Here is a 17,585-nt window from a genome sequence, read left to right as displayed (position 1 = left end):
GGAAAGGCACACAAACTCTTAGAGAAATCTTTCTCAGGAATTCTTCCACTTGGCTCAGGAATAAAGGACATTCTACAGAACTTTCTGTACAAAACCACTACAGCACATTTTCAGGAGATATTTTCCAAGGCTTTTCAATGGTGATCTGCTCCTGTTCTTTTATGATAAATGATAACCTAAATATTGTTATTATTTTTCTATAATTATCTTTGGACTCTTCTGGTTTGCAAAACATACTCTTCCTAAGCAAAGAAAGCTACTTATATTAGATTTTTAGTTATTTATTTTAGGTTTTTTGCCGTGGTGCATTTGGCAGGGGGCAGTTCCTGTTCCAACCCTCCTGTATTATTTGGTGCTATATCCTGCACTGCATTTACACATTCAGGATTAGCACATTGCCACTCGAATATTTTTGCAAGCTTACTGACGTAGAACTGGCGTCCAATCAGCAGATTCTGGCTCGGAGAAGGAGACAAGAAATGAAGCAAGTCCAGATAAGGTGATCAGAGAGGAAGAGAAGATTTTGTGATTAATAACACCGTGCCAAAGGGCTTGGAAAGCCTTGCTAAAGGTTTCTAAATAAAGTTGTTTGGGGGTCTAGGTTAACTTTTACTGTGGAGGAAGTTTGTACTGGGTCCTGTATTCAGAAAAAAATGGAAATAAAGCTTTACTGAGTTACCAAATTTTCTGTTTCTCATCTAATGATGTTAATAAAATGAGATTTTATTGCAAGTTTGAGAAAGTGGCAATAAAATGTCAGCTACAATGTGATGTTGATAGACATAAAAACAATGCACAATGAGGGGAAAAAAAAAATCTTAATTTGCATTTACAATGCTGGGCTCTGACCAAGCTGCATAGAAATATGTTGCTGGAATTATGATAGACAATTCTACAAAAACATCAGCTCACAGGCAAACAGAAAGCAATTGAATTTTTAGAAAATGGAAAGAGAAGAAAATCGAAAACATCCTTGCTTTAGGACAGAAATCCATTCTGTGCTTTTCAATCCTTTGTGCATTACAGGTTATTCATATAGGAAAAGTAAAACAGTGAAACAGAACAAGCAACAGTAGCATAGAAAAGTAAAAACGTGTGGAGTTATTTCCTTACAGCTAAACTTGAGAAGTTTTTATTTCTGGTGGGCACAAAATCCGGCAGGTTTTTATCAAAGCCTGTAAGCCATGAGTGGCATGGGCTCCATGACAGGGAGCGACAAAAATTGATAATTCTTCATTTGGCACCTGGCCCTCAACAAAACACAAACTTTAACAATGAAGCTTGTTGCTTCCAGACTCAGGAATGTTAATATAGGGGGAGTTTTAGCACAGATTAGAGGAATAAGTCAAAATAAATCCACCAGCACAGTGAAACAGAGCCCTTCCTTTGCTTAGAAGATGGTAGAGCATCACTACATTGCTAATAAATTTATTTATCCTCATACTTGCTACTGGCCTCGAAGCAAAGCAGATCTTGGTTTTCAGGTGGGTTAGAGAGCCCCAATTCCTCTTGTTTCTATTTTTACAGAAGGAGAGGAAATTGGCATCCTTTGTTTTGGGGTTTTTAAAAAAAGATAGAATGTGATGGAATAAAGTTCTTGTAATGAAATATTAATCTGTGAATGCTTCACTGGGGAAGTGTTTTAAGCTGTTAAATACCTAAAATGCAAAAAGGAAAAAAATTCTTTGGTAAACAAGAGCAACAACACTGGAAATTTCATTGACAGTGTTTTCTGACAGCATATCTGATGCATTTTCCTGTCATGGTTAAAAACCAGAGAAGAGCAAAGATTAATCAAACTGATACCAGCTTTTTTAAAAGCTCTGGTTAAATTTGGGCTTTCCTTTCTTCTGCAGGGGCTGAGCGGCAGAGCTGCGGCTGGGAGGGTGCAGTTCATGCTCAATTCTGCCATTGCTCTCTCAAGGGTTTGTTTGTGCTCTCACCACAGAGCCTCCAACACCTCGTTTCACGCCTGCTTATTAAACGCAATTATCTTCTGTCTGTTTAAGTCAGGCTTTATGCAAACGTTGGTTTGGTCGCTGGAAATCAGGTTAAACTTCAGCATCCAGCTGGGAGTGAATGGGGGGAGACTCCACAGAAAGTGACCCAACAGCTCCTAATTCCTGGCCAGGAGGAGCCCCTGCTTCTGCTGGGGGTGAGCTGCTGCATCCTGCTCCTGCAATTCCACCTACAGGCTGAGAAAAAAGTTAAAGAAAGGGGAAAAAAAATAAAGGAATGAGAAAAAACCTTTCTGAAATCACACTTTGAGGATATCATTTAGATTGACATTGAAATAGCTGATGGGTCAAACGAGCCTTTGACAGCCCATGCAGGGATTCCAGGCAGCCTCAGGGGTGCAGGGGTTCCATCCCTCACTCTGGAGTGCCCAAGGAGGACAAATTGATTTCAGGAAAGACCCAGAGCTGGCAGAGCCCCGAGGAGCACCAGGAGCAGGAGCCAGGGCCAGCAGCACCCAGGGCCAGCAGCACCCAGGGCCAGCAGGAGCCAGGGCTGTGGTCTCGGGTGCTTCCTCAGCCAAAGGTGACTCCATCTCACCTGAGCTCCTGGGGCTCTGCAGGGCTCCCTCTCCTTACACAGCTTTGGCATTTTGGGGGTTTTTTAACTCTATTGACAACTTTGTCAGACACACATTGGACCACACCCCATATTTCACTCAAGCTATCATCCAACAAAAGTTCAACAACATCCCTGGTTCCCACACCCATGAAGAAACCCAAAGTCCACAAACCTGCCATGAAGAAACCCAAAGTCCACAATGTTCTGTGGGTGAAGCACGAGGGTTGGAATCTCTGTGCTGTCCACATCTGTGTGTTTTCTCTGCTTGTGGAGTAATCAGCATTTTCTTGCACTTGATGGAGTTTCACATTCTGCACTAAAGCCCACCTGGACTTTGTACCTGTTAAAACACAAACAAATCCAGGTCCCCGCAGGGACTGGAGGATTTTCTCAAAATCCTGGAGGTGAAGAACAGGTCCTGATGTGAAAATAAAACATTGATCAGTTCTGTTTTGCAAAATTGCATAGAGAAATATAAGATATCAACATAAGTTGCTATTTCTTTCATTCTTTGGTTTAATGAACAGGAGAACACACCAAGAGCAAAGCAATGCATGTAGTGAAAAAGGAACTAACAGCAATTAGGCAATAACAGCATGGTGATGAGCACAGGCAGGATGCACAGAAACCCTGCAGCTCTGTCTGGGGTGGATCTGGGGCTCACGAGCACGAGGGTTTCTGATTGCTCAGCCTGGCAGAGCAGCTCCAGTGAACAAGCAGGGATCACAGCAGATCAGCGATGTTGCAGCAGGATTTTCTGTGCCTTAACTGACTTCCAGCACACAAAGATGATTTTATCAGACTTGAAATGCAGATGAGAGTTTCAAAGGGATCTCCAGAGAAGGGATAGAGCTGCTCTATTTCCATCAAGAGCCAAACACTGTCCTGGCTGTTTTAAAGAGCTCTTCCACATCCTGACACCACTCAAGAAGCAGAAACAAAAAATCCTGGAGTTCCTTCCTTTCCTTCAATATCCAGCGATCTCCCTGCAGTTCTTGAGAAGAATTAACAGAGGAAATTAAAAACAATGACAACAATGGAACTATTTGGAAGGTGTGCACCGTTGTGGCTTTCGATGTGAGGATCGTTACATGTCCACATGAATGGATCCTCAAATGTTTCTCCTGATTCTTAAACATCATTTGAATTCTAAAGATTTTGCAGGTATCTGTAGTTGTTCATCACATGCTGATGGTTTCTTAATGAGCACCCATTGCCCAGCAGCCTCTGTCCTATTCCAGGAGGTTTTTATTCCACCCCTTGCTCAGAAATGTCAGATTAGCATGCATATCCTAACATTTGGAGGAGCAGCACAATTTATCTTTTAACTTTTGTGCCCTGCAAACTCCCCAGATAATATTTTTAAATGATTGCAAGCCTGAGCAGCTATTTCAGGAACCAGAGAAGACAGTATTTCCACACCACTTTGTGAGAGAAAGGTATTAAAGCCCTTTTAATCTTGCCATAAAAAGGTCTAAAGTAATATCAGTGTCACAATTTTAAGGATTATACATTGCTATCATGGGCCTGTCTGAAAATTCTGGAATTGCTTCTTTTAGCTAAATAACTGTGATGGAATTACAATAGAAGTTCAGCTCAACTATTGAGTTTTTAAATGGCTGAGAGCTACTCTGGGAAAAAAAAATGCATCTGCAACTGCCTTGGCTGCTCAACAATCTGTGAGTTTATTACTTTGGGCTAAGAAATATTGCAGACTACTTGGCGAAATTAATCATTTGATAATTAAAGAAAGGACAATATATTCCCTAACCTTTATAAATATTATTTAAGGAGAAAAACAGGAAATGAAAGCACAGAATTTATTTTTCCCCTCTTAAAATCGTGAATTGAAATATTTTTCTGGGAAAAAATCTGCATTTGGACTCATCATAATGCTTTTCCAACAGAACTATGGCAAATGCTCTTAGATAGCAGTTAAAAAATAAAAATCAGATTGCAAATGTGATTTGAGTTGTGTTTAAGGGGAATTGATTACTACTCAATTCCTGAGACTGAAAAAATCATTGGTTTGCAATTGCAGTCTCCTTTGCCTTTTGCTTATCTGAACGATGGACTGGAATGCCTTTTAAAGTATTGAGCTGCCTTTTTCATCAAAGTCTCTGGAAAGTCACTATCTTTATTCATTCTCTGATATAATTCAAATTAGGAGGCTAAATTTTCAAAAATGATAGGTTTGATTCTTATTTTCTTTTTCCCCTCAAGCTTGTTTTAATCAGTTTTAATATATTTGAGTGATAGACTACCTTCTGGTTTAAGTGGGAATTCAGGCTCTTAGTATTTTTTTAATAATAAAATTTAACATCAGTTGAAACAGAAAGTATTTTGATTCTTATCAAGGAAATGAACTGGAGTGAAAAAAAAATCCAGGTAACTAAAGGCCTGAGGTTCAATAAAATTAGTATTCTTGAAACAGCCACAAAATCAGAAAAGGCAAATTCTGTGTTTATGGGTTCAATTAAAATGAGATATTTATATAAATAGCAATATGGAATGAGGGAATAACAGCATTCCAGAGATCCAGAGGGATGCAAAGAGCAGGAATAATTCTCATTTATTCTGAAAATCTCTGGCAGTGGGAAAGGGCCACTTTTCTGCCTTAACCTGTGCACTTGGAGATTGCTTCATTTTGTCTGAGGGGATAAAGTTAAGGAGCTGAGGATGTGAAAATGTAACCTTCACAAAATTTTATTTTGATAAACACCTCAGTTTATCTTTCCATGGCAGGCTGATAAGGAAAATTAACATAGTTCAGCAGAGTGCAGGTCAGTGAATGTGCTCATGCAGTGAAAAATGAAAGAGTTTCCTCTCAAAGTCTCTGCTTTCCCAAGGCTAGTGCCAAGAATAAAAATAATAATAACTTCTTCAGTCTGAGAATTTAATTAAGGAAAAAGGTTACATTTATCTGGAAAGCACCTAGGTAAAGAAAAAGCATAAAAACTTTTGTATTAATAGCAAAGGAACAGGGGGGCATCATGGCCAGCAGAATATGCAACAGTAACTTGGATTTGGGATGGAGAGTTTCCAGAAGGAAGTTAATAATTGTATTAATATTGGAACAGTAAATTCAATTTCAGGCATTCTGAAGCAGCAATGAATTTATGCTACATTTAATATTAATAAAAGCAATAGGCAAGAAAGAGGACAAATATAACTCCAGAAGAAAATTCTGAAAACATTTTAGCTCCACAGCTGAAAGCGGCAGACATTAGGTCACAGAGAAAAGGTAGAGTCCATCCAGTGTCATCACATCTGGAGAAATATGGGAATTCAGGTGATTTTCCAGACAAAAAACCTGCATTACTCCCAGCAGAGAGATAATTTCATTTGTTTGGTTCCCAAGATGCAGCAGAAAATGTTCAAAGCAACAGAAGTCTGTTATGTTTGTAAAATACCCAAATTCTGCCATGCAGCCAAACCCAACCGGGCTCCACATCCTCTGAGAAAATTCTGGATTCCACAGCAAATTGTGAATATTCACAGACTGTGAATATCACACAAAATTCTGAATATAACTTCAGTTTCTTACCTGATTTTTCTGTCCTCTCACGCACAAAGGATGAAGATCAAATATTGCATTTATTTTCATCAGGACTGGAGTATCTTTTGAGATCCATTTACAGGAATTTAAATGGTTCTGAGGGAAGATATGCTGCATTTCCTGATTAAAAATAGTGGCCAAATTCTGCTGGCTGGTGGAATTCCATTGGAATTCCATTGTACTTCAGGATCTTACCCAGATTTTCTTTCTAGAAGAAGAGATTTTGACCAAACCTTGCACAGCAGCCATAAAACGCCCTTACAAGTCTCTCTTCAACTTTTGTACCACTGAGAAACCCAAACAAACAAAAATCCCCAAACATTCCCCCTCCAGAAGAGAAAGGAACCAACAAAACAAAAGCAACCACAACCAAACCAAACCCTCTGAAGTTTTATACTTGCAACTGTGCTTGTGCTGGGGAATTGCTGTAGATGGTACAGACAGAAGATTAAAAAAATGCAATTAATGACATGAAGGTGCACTAACATTTCAGCTGACATTTCATACATGATTTATGCTCTGCCTACTGCTCAGATGATGGATCAGTCAAACTACCTTAGCCTGAAGCATAAAAAAGTGAAAATGCTGTATGTCCTCTGGCTTAGAGCTTTCCCTGGGGTGGCTTTGAAAGTGTTTTCTGCACTTGGAAAAAAAAGTTAAAAGTGGGGAAAAAAAGTAGCTTATATAAAGACAGAATTAAAAAATAAACAACCAACTAAACAAACAAACAAAACAAAAACCCAACAACAATAACAAAAAAAAGCCACAAAAAAAACCCAAAAAAACCAAAAAAACCCCACTCCAAAACAAAAAAACCAAAATAAAACCCAAACCCACAAAGCAGGAGCATTTTATTTTTTGTAAATGTTGTGTAAACTTATTGAAAGAATTATATTTGAAATAAAGGCCCCTGAACTCCAAGTCAAGGTAAGCAGCAGTTTTATCTCTATACATGAACACAAGTCTATTGTGGTGGGATTGTTTAAATGCCATGGGTTTGATCTTGCTTAACTATTTTTCAGACTTTAGGGTATTGATTTGAAAATAGAAGAAAAACCAGCTTATTTTTGGTAGGGAAATGTATTGATCCAAGTCAGAGACCAGCAAACCTCAGCTTGACCTGCTGAAATTATCAGACAGAAAAAGGACTTGGGAAAAACAGAAAAAGAGGATGCAGAGAGAAAGATGGGAAAAGCCATATTAGCAAAAAGCTTTTTCTGGTCCTTCTGGGAGTAAAGTTTTCTAAACTTCCATGGTGCCAGGCAGCAGCGATGCCAGGTGAGGGCGTTTTTGGGGTTAGAGGAGACAAAGCTTTCATCCTCCCAAGGCACTGCCCCAACAGAGCCTGCTGTGAAAAACCCGGGTTTTTTTTAGTTCCAGGTAAAAAGAGAAACTCACTGGGCTGAGGAGGCTTCTACCAACTCATCCAAGCCAAAACTCTGACTTGTTAAACCAAGAGAGTGGGAAATGCCTGCATTTACTGCTGGAAGGAATGCTGGGGAGAGCCCTTCTGCACGTCCAGTGGATCTCACAGTTCCGTGGAGAAGATCTGGTTCAGGCAGGGCCTTTTCCCAGTTAGATCAAAGGTGAAAACAGCAGAAAAAAGAGGGGAGGAAAGGAAAGAAGAAGAAGGAAAAACAAACCCTGAAGCAATGGACAACATGCCAACAGAGCTGCTGAATGCATCAGGTAAAAATCAGTCACTTTTTACCTCAGAATCTCCAAGAGTCTGAGTCCATTCAGCAAAGCATTGGTATAATGCAATTTAATGCAATTTTTAGGGCAAAGATATGTTACAGTCCCTTGGTATAAAAGGCTTCTATGGCATCTGTGACAGTAAAAAATGCAAAGGGAGGAATTCTGCAATTCTGTGCAGTGAACTTTGTGTCTTGTGAGCAAACAAGGAAGAGATCTTCGTTACCAGATGAGTTATTTCTATTCATTTTTATGTGGTGTAATTTTAATTAGAACGAGAGGTTTTTAAATGAATTTAAAGATTGACTGTACAGGAGCAGGATATTTTTTTTATTTTTATCAAATGCAGATGTGGGGTTTTTTAGTTTGTTTGGGGGTTTGATTTGGTTTTCTTGTTTTGGTTTGGTTTTCTTGTTTTGGTTTGGTTTTTTGCTGTTGTTTGTTTGGTGTGGTTTTGGAGTTTTAGTTTTTTTTGTTTGTTTTGTTTGGTTTTGGGGTCCTTTTTTTGTCTGTTTGGTTTGATTTGCTGTTGTTGTTTGTTAGAGGTTCTTTGATTTCAGCTTAGAAAGAAAATATAGGGGAATAAACACATTCCTATCTAAGGAAGCCATATATTAGCCTACATTACAACCATCACAAAGGGCTCTGGACTGTAATTTCTAGAGAAATTAGGAAAGAATAAAGGAAAAAAAAATTACTCTCTATTTCTCTGCATTCCTACAGATATATGCGTCACCAATGAAGACTTACATTCACAGTAGGCAACTGGGTAGAAAATAATGATCACTGGAACATCAATTGCTCACTTGGCTTGTGCAGATCCTGTTATTTCAAATCAGCTGAGCAATTTTACACATGCACTGATAATAATTTACATTTGTGCAAACAGGCAAGACATTTCCTCCCAAGCCATGGACTAAATGCAAGACAATGACAAAAGAAAGGATTTAATGGAGTGTTTTAGGGAAAACCTGACTTCTCTGTTAGTTGTGTAAGTACAGTGTTGCTCTCAGGATTATCTGAGATCTGAGCAAATATGACAAAAGGAGTTGTGCAATCACTGCTCTCCAGCACTATTTACCCAATTTTAAGGCTCAGTTTTGCTCGTTTGGCTGAGCAGTCACATCCTGGGGAATGACTGCATTATGCCCTCTCCAGAAGCCATCACCTATCAAACAACTGCATTCATAAATTATAGAGATCCTGGATAACAATTCCAAATCAAAGCCCATTGATCTGAGCCACCTCCATGGCGAATTCAACAAAGCAATTTCCTTTGCAACCATGGCAAGGTGTTCTGTGCCAGTGCTGTGGATAATCACTCATTAATGATGGCTCTCCTCTGCTGGAATGGAAACAGGCTGGGATGGTAGCACAGAGATGGTTTTGGTTTGTTTGGTTTGCTTTTTTAAAATATAAATGCTGGAATTATTCCAAATTACATAGCTGGAGAAATCCCAGCAAAAGGAATGCCTGGGAATGGGCCTGCTTGTCCCATTTCCCCCTCTATATTCATATAATGGTGAAATTTTGAACTCTGATTTGTAAATTTGGGTTTTTTTCCCTTCATATGTAAAGCAGAACAGGCTCCCCTCTGGTCTGAAGACAATCTAATGTTTTACAAAACCACTTTTAGCCCAATCCCCATATCGATTGTTATGATCTATAAAAACAAGAATACCTCCTTACCTTTGGAAGAGTTTAATTAGGAGGAAATGTTACATTTAAAAAAGATAATATATAATTAATAACTTCAGCAAAGGTGGACAAAGAAGAAAGAGATTGCAGGCTTTTCACATCCTCAAAAGCATTTAATTCTCTATTCATCTGAAATTAACAATCAAGCTGTGTAGCAGAAAAGAGTTAGAAAAGCTCAAATTATATCACTGACTGTATTTTTTTTCTCTCATTCTTCAATGAAAAATTGTTCCACTGGCTGTCTCTGGCTTCTTGCTGCCTGAATTATATTTTTAATTAAGAGCTGCACTGTCATGCCTAAGAAATTTGTTTGTCAAGGAATCTTTTCTAAGCATGTTGACAAAGAACAAGTTATTAATACATACAAAATTTATAAATTTGAGATTTGGGAAAGTATTTAGAGGGGAAAAACACGAACAAAGAATTGTTTTCCCTCTAATGAACATTCCAAAAGTTCAGGTTGTAGACTTAGAAAATATTCTGTAGAACCACAAATGTCTTTTGGGATCCCAACAGGTGACGGGGGAGGATTCACAGTGAGGACAAGACCCAGGCATTATGTGATTTCTCAGCTTTCCTGTCTAGCAGACCTTGCATATAATTGTGGCAATGTCTCAGCAGCAATTCTCTTGGTTTTTGAGCTAATTTGCTGGAGGAATAAATATGCAAGCAGAGTTTCTTCACACTGTTCTGAGCAAAGACCGTGAAGGTGTTTGTTCTTGGTACAGATTGAGTGAATCTAACCAGGAAAAATAAATGAAACAGAGAAATTATGGCTGAGCCTGGTGTTTAAAGTGACATCCAGGTTGTGCAGCCCTGAAAAGAGCAAATCTGCTTCTCTCACTCGTGATCCAAGGCTGGCAGGAGCTGTGGCTGCAGAGAACAGAGAGATCATCTGGAACAGAACCTGCATTGTGTTACTGCCACACTGCCAGCCTGAGAGCAGGCAAGTTCCTCCTGGCTCCTTGTGGAGGCAAAGCTGAAGGCAAGCTTAGCCAAAACTTTATGATTTGATAAGTTTAAAAAATGATTGGATTTTTTTGAGAATTTTTAAAGCAACCTTCCTCACAGGAAATCAGTAGTTCTGTGATGATGGGTTTTCCCCCAGTACCCAGACTTTTTTCTGTTCTGGAAATTCAGAGCATTGATTTGAAGGCAAAAAATTCCAGTTTTCTGAAAATAGCGAAAGCTTTTGTCCTCAGTGTCTTTGGTTTCTTACTTTCTTATCTGTGGAATGGAAATAGTAGCCCTCCATCTCCAAGGAGCAGGATGAGAGGGTATAAATCAAATGAATGTTTGAGAGCCACCCCTGCATTGTGTTGAGGAGAGCCTCTCACAGACAATGCAGTGATGAACAGCTCCTTCCCCACACCAGAGCCCTGGGGGACCCAGCAAGCCAGGCAGACAAACAGCAATTAACAGTAAGAATTAAATGAAATATTGAACCTCTGCTCGTTGGGTGAATTACATTATCTTGGTGTCCAAGACAAAGCCCAGGTTCTGAGTTAAAAATTGGAGGCGTGTGTGCAATGCATGGGGGAAGAATCCACTCACACAAGGGAGCCCAAACCAGGCTCTACTGGAAACATTCATTTTGCTGGGTAATAACTTTTAAGTGTATGCCTTTGCCACCTTTAATTATATATTGCTCTTTTTTGTCTTTTTTTTTTTTCCTGGGCATATTTAATCCAAAGTTACAATTACCTTCGGTAATCACACACAATAAATTTTTTGTCTGGAGTTTAAGCAGTACCGGGTGCTGCCCGACACCCGAGATCATCTCGCGTTTCTTTCATTCTTATTCTCCCTCAGAACAACACCAGCAGTAAACAATTCCAGCTTAATTACCCAAAATGTGTTTGCACTGCAAATAGACTCCTCTGCACTCCCATTTTTCCTGTGCTGCCACCAGCCCTGAGCAGGGAGCAGCAGAAACAATTGATGGGAGTGGGGATGGCTCCAACAGGAGACAATGGCTGTCACCGTGATATTTTCTGAAAAATCCCTTTGCCAGGATTTCTTCCCCTGGGAAGATGAGAAGCCTCAGCTTCTCCCTGTTTTGCTGCTCTGGAATGTGATCTGGAGAATTGTTTACCCAGCATGTGAATTGTTTTTAATTAATGACCAATCACAGTCCAGCTGTGTCAGACTCTGGTCAATCACAGGTTTTTATTATAATTTTATTATCATTCATGTGGCCTTCTGATGTCTCCTTTCTCTTTCTTTAGTATAGTTTTAGAATAGAATATAATATATAATATATATATTATAGGTATATCTCATATCTTATATAATAGATAATATATAATAGATAATATATAATATTATTATATATTATCTATTATATATAATATGTACCTAATAGATATTACATAATTAATATATAATATATAATATATTATATATAATATATAATATATAATATATAATATAATGTATAATATAATGCATAATAAATCAGCCTTCTGAGAACTTGGAGTCAAATTCTCATCTCTCACCTCATCCTGGGGACCCAACACCACAACAAATGGGCAGAGACCCTGCCATTTGTGGGAGATGCTGCTGTCTCCAACAAAGGCAATTTCTGCTGCCCCAGAACTGGAATAAAGCTGGGAATGAACTGGGATAAATAGAACTGGGATAAAGTAATAGTGTAATAGTAATAATGTAAATAATAGAACTGGATAAAGCTGGGAATCTCCTTGGAAGATGCACCCTGGGATGTTCTGGAGAGCCTCTCACACAGCACAGCAGCACATGGTTCTGCACAGACAAACTGAGCCCACAGTGTTTGACACCACTTCAATCCTCACCTCACCTCAGATGCCCAGGGTTTATCCTGGCAGCTCAGCTCATCTCTCACCTCACTCTTGCAGACTGGAATTAATCTTCCATGAAATCAAAGCAGGGATAGAAACTTTGCAGTGATGTTTGCAGTCCTTCAGAGCTGTGTGGGCACTGCCAGCTCTGCCAGTGCTGGAATCTGGAATGCAGAGAGCTCTCAGAACTTTGGGCCTGTGAGCCCAGAACTAAACCCAGGATTTGATCGGAGACCTTGGAAAAGGCTCCCAAACTTAGGAGCTAGAAAAGAGAATGTGGATTTATGGTTTATAGCAGAGACACATGAGCTAAGGAAAGGAAAGTTTAGAGTTTTAGAGTTTAAGATATAGAAAAAATAAAAGTAGTTACAAAGGTAACAAGAAGTTTAGGATGCAGTGCTGTAGGTTTGTGTGCCATAACATGATTGGCTAAGAAGCTCACACTGTAACATGGGTCCATAAGACAAAATATTGAAGGATTGGGTCAAAAGCATAAATATCCTTGTTGGGAGTGTTTTATTGGTCAATAACTCCTTAAAAGGTCTTGTAACTGAGGATCTTGTGACCTTCTGAGCCATGCGGTGAAGATGTGAGCCTAACTCACCCTTCCTGCCCTAAGAAAAATAAATCCCATCATCAAAACCAATGCAGAGGTCCCATCTCAAATTCCTTCAAAACCCTCCCAGCCAGCAGGACCTGGTGGGGTTTCCTTGGGGCTGTTTTGCTGTGGGAGGCTCTGGACAAACCCAAGCACTCCAATCACATCCCCCTTGCCCTCAGCCTGCCTGCACCCTTGCTAAGGAAGGGAATTCCAGGGAAGCAGGAAAGCTGAGCCAGAGGAGCACGGGGGATTTTGCAGTGTTGGGAAGCTCGGGGTGGTTTGTGTGCCTGTCCTCCTCAAAGTTTCAGCTCAAGTGTTTATTCTGAGATAAAATAAAATATAGTTATTATTTTAATTTCTCTGACAAGCATAAAGATTTTAATCATAACATTAGATAATATTATGAAAGCATAGGAGGAATCTTTTTTAATGAATGCCCTAAAGTGCAGTTCATTCTTCTGTAGCACATCACAGGGAAAGCTTGTCATTTTAGCATGGAGCTTGTGAGGAACAAAACCCTGCCTGGTGTCAGCCCAGCTAACCCAGGCAGGGTCTGACAACAATTTTTCCTCTAGTCCATACAGGTTACAAACTGCCTACATTAAGTGAAATGCAATTAAATGAAATAATTTCACAATGAAATAAATGAGCAGAAATAAATAAACGATGAAATCAATAAACAGAAGGGGTGGTGTGTGGAGGTGGATGGCTGATTCAGAGTTTTCCACACAAACCCAGCTAAAGCAAAGTTCCTGGCACTGTTAAGCTCAGAGTCAGCCCAGGACAGAGGCAGGAATTGCACAGCAGAGGTGTGGAAGGGACTGCTGCATCCACAGGGAAATTGTCATCCAGGAGCTGTAAATAAGGAACATTTCACCTCAGCAGCAAAGTCAGATATTGATCCTGCTTAGTCAGCACGACAATTTAAATATTCACCAATAAAACGACAGGGGTATAAATAAAACACATTCCAAAGCTGGAAGGGAATTTAGCATTAAGGAAAAAATCCAGATAGTATCCTTGGGAGGGGTGAAATTTAACTTACTGGAAAGAGATGTACCAGTAAAGGAGTTTGGTTTTTAATTATAAAACATATAATGGCATGTTTCAGGAACTTCAAATAATTATTGACATTTCACGTCTTTGACGCCTGCTGTTTTTTTAGTATTTGAAATTTATCCATTGAAATATGTGCAAACTGTTACCCACAGTAATTCTTATTCCAACTCACCAACTCATCTGCTGCTGACCAAAAGCCAGTTTAATCCATGCAGGGATAATCTGTGGGCTCTCTTAAAGGGAGCAGCCCTGAGAGGCCCAGGTGAGCTCCTGGCCATGGGGAAGAGCCCAGGTGGCACTGGCAGCAAGTACAGCAGTGATCCTCAGTCACAACCTGGAGGGGGAAAAGAAGATTAACTTCTGCAGAATGTGGTGGATCTCAGATCTGCAAAGTGAAGACATTCCTGTATACAATTTGAAGATGGTTTGCTGTCACGAATTTAAGTAGTGTGGCTTGATGGTGTAAATTAGTTAAAATCCGTGTCCTGGAAATGTCAGATTATGTACACTCTACACCCCGCAAATCTTGTCACTGCCTGCTTTTCCTCCATCTGATGCAAAGCCTTAAAAATATGGATATGCTGAAATGCACAGACACATCTTAAAACCTACACAGAACTTCTACCAAACAAGGGTCCCAGAGTCTGGAAGGAAAAACCAGGGCAGGTTTTCTTAATCTGTTTTGATGTTTCTGTATCAACCCAATTAATTCACAAAGGAAGGGCTCACACAGCACACGTAAGCAACCTGCTCTCTAAACTTCTCCCCCAGAAGGAGCTGCCTCAGAACTGCTTTGGAAGCAGCAATTTTAAGACACTTTGGGGTTTTTTTTACAAATTATATAAGAACACGGGACCATAAATAAGCTCTAGTAAATACTGTTTGGAGATTTATTACATATAATGAATAAGCTGCTTAAGAATTATTTTTTGTCTCCCAGCTGAGTTGAAATGTAGTGATTCTTTCTGACTTCTGCTTTCTTGTGAAGACCAGCAAAGCAAAGAGGAGCAATTAATACTGTGAGGAGCAGAAATGACAAAAGCTGGCCTTTTGTGAGTTTATGCATCACTCCTGATTTATTCTGCTCCCTCACATCTACAACCCATCCCTTTTTAATTCCTCAAGCTCCAGCTGCCTCATTCCCCCTTTTTCCGGCACTCCCATCCTGTTCCATGTGTGAAAACAATTTGGTTTTCTCCTGCTGAGTGGCATCTGCTCTGCTTTAGTTTGCAGCCTCACACACAGGGAGGGTTCAGCTGGCTGCTGCTCCACGGCTCAGGAGGGGCACCAGGATATTTCTGAACAATCCCTTCACCAGGATTTTTCTCCTGAGAAGCCTCAGAAAAGAAGTGTAAACAATAATTATCTGATTGCTTGGAATGAGGTCTGGAGGGTGCTCACCAACAGGTGCATCTTTGACTGGTTCCATGTGAATTGTTTTTAATTAATGGCCAATCCCAGTCCAGCTGTGTCAGACTCTCTGGTCAGTCATGGGGTTTTTATGATCATTCTTGTCCAGCCTTCTGATGTCTCCTTGCTCTTTATTTAGTATAGTTTTAGAATACAATAAATAGAACAAAATAAAATATATAATATAATAAATATAATATAATAAATATAATATAATAAATACAATATAATAATTGTAATATAATATAATATACACAATATAATATATATGATACGATACGATATGATATGATATAATATAATATAATATAATATAATATAATATAATATAATATAATATAATATAATATAATATATATAATATAATAAATATAATATAATATAATAAATATAATATAATATAATATAATATAATATAATATAATATAATATAATATAATATAATATAATATAATATAATAAATATAATATAATATAATATAATATAATATAATATAATATAATATAATATAATATAATATAATATAATATAATATAATATAATATAATATAATATAATATAATATAATATAATATCAGCCTTCTAAGAACTTGGAGTCGGATTCTCATCTCTCACCTCATCCTGGGGACCTGACAACAGCACAGCACAGGAGAGGCAGCAGCTCCAGACTGGTGGCCAGCAGCACAAACAGCCTTGGGGTCACCTCGTGGCTGGGCCAGGCACCCAGACAGGACCCACACCCCAGACCTGGATCTCCTCAAATCTGGCTGAAACTGGCCAACAAACATCAAAGTTTGTGGATTGAAAGGGGTGAGGAACAAATACCAGTGATTAGGAAGCTCTGGAAAAGGTTGTAATGTATGTAGGAAAAAAATCAAGATAAAATGCTGATTCTCTTTTAGACAGCACACCTCTAGTGACCAACTCACAGTGACATAAACCCACTCAGGCATGTGCTAAAAGAGGATGAAAAGAAAAGCACTCCTTGCTATTTGTTTTCCTGTATTCATTTTATCCATGATTCCCCACACTTCCCAGTCACTGAATGGAAAGGAATCTCCCCCTCCTGCTTCCATCTCAAGGCTGCTTTCAGCCAAGTATTTGAATTTACCCTCAATTCCCTTCCTGTGATACCCACTTGAGTCACACAAGTAGGACTGGAGCACTCACTGAAAGGTACATTTCCAGCTAAAATATGGCATTCTCCAAGTCAGGATGACATTTCCAGTGGTTCCCTGGGTTGATACTTTGGTCAGAGAGTAGAAACCCTGAAGCCCAATAAAATAAAATATCAGTCCTGAAATAAAAGTAGTGAGGTATTTGAAATCTGCAGAACATTTTCCATTGACTTGTAGGTAGTTCAGTGTTTACAAATTCACATTGAGTTGTGTTTTCAGAGAGAATTATAGAGATAATCCATTTTTCTTCATGCTTATATTCTTGATAGGGGTTTTCAACCGAAGTTACAATCAAATCCAATAGACTACCTACCTTATAAAAGCCACTTATTTTCCACATTTTCAGAACTATGAATTCTGTCTGAATACCAGATGCAAAATCAGTAGAAATGCCTCTTTAATGATTGCCAATTGAGACATGTTCAAAGTGGTTTCAATCTCTCATCTGCAGCCTGGCTGCTCATTCTGTTTGATACTAGCACTGCATGACTAAAATTTACAGCAGGTTGCTATTCAGTGGAATTCTAGCAGCATTTTATTGCTCTTGAACTGTATCAGAATTAACACCCACTTGTGCTATTAAACTTCAGAGATAGAAACATTATCTTGCCTTAAAGTCAGTGAGAATTAAATAATACACAAACAAACAACCTGTCATTTGAATACTGGAATAACATTTGAATATTTTCTTGCTGGTGAGCAGAGCTAGAAGGATTGTGCTTGGGTTAAAAGCATTTTGGTGCATGCAGGGGGTGACAAGGACTCATTTTCGTGCTGGTCCTCTCTCACTGACTGGGGGCAGGACAGAGAGGTGGAAATTATCCCAGATTTGCTGGGGTTGCCCCTGGATCCCTGGAAGTGTCCCAGGCCAGGCTGGACAGGGCTTGGAGCAGCCTGGGACAGTGGGAGGTGTCCCTGCCATGGCAGGGCTGGCACTGCTGTGGTTATTTTGGACTGATGGATTTTCTGCTTCTTTTCATTCTTAGTT

General features: G+C 39.2%; 2 long non-coding RNA genes across 2 annotated transcripts; both read right to left on the bottom strand.

The window, feature by feature from the left end:
• Positions 1–702: 702 nt before the first annotated feature.
• LOC136562595 (uncharacterized) lies at positions 703–4,548 on the bottom strand. Its single transcript, XR_010784529.1, has 2 exons — positions 2,750–4,548; positions 703–2,195 (listed from the first exon to the last, which is right to left on the bottom strand). It is a non-coding gene; the product is annotated as an uncharacterized lncRNA (long non-coding RNA).
• A 9,152-nt stretch (positions 4,549–13,700) lies between these two features.
• Positions 13,701–16,670, bottom strand: LOC136562596 (uncharacterized). Its single transcript, XR_010784530.1, has 5 exons — positions 16,558–16,670; positions 16,035–16,192; positions 15,410–15,547; positions 14,181–14,342; positions 13,701–13,804 (listed from the first exon to the last, which is right to left on the bottom strand). It is a non-coding gene; the product is annotated as an uncharacterized lncRNA (long non-coding RNA).
• Between the last annotated feature and the right edge of the window lie 915 nt (positions 16,671–17,585).

This window comes from Molothrus aeneus, chromosome 14 (assembly GCF_037042795.1).
Source record: "Molothrus aeneus isolate 106 chromosome 14, BPBGC_Maene_1.0, whole genome shotgun sequence".
Classification (NCBI taxonomy): Eukaryota; Metazoa; Chordata; class Aves; order Passeriformes; family Icteridae; genus Molothrus; species Molothrus aeneus.
The sequence above is the reverse complement of the archived record's forward strand: the minus strand, read 5'-3'. Positions and strand labels throughout refer to the sequence as shown.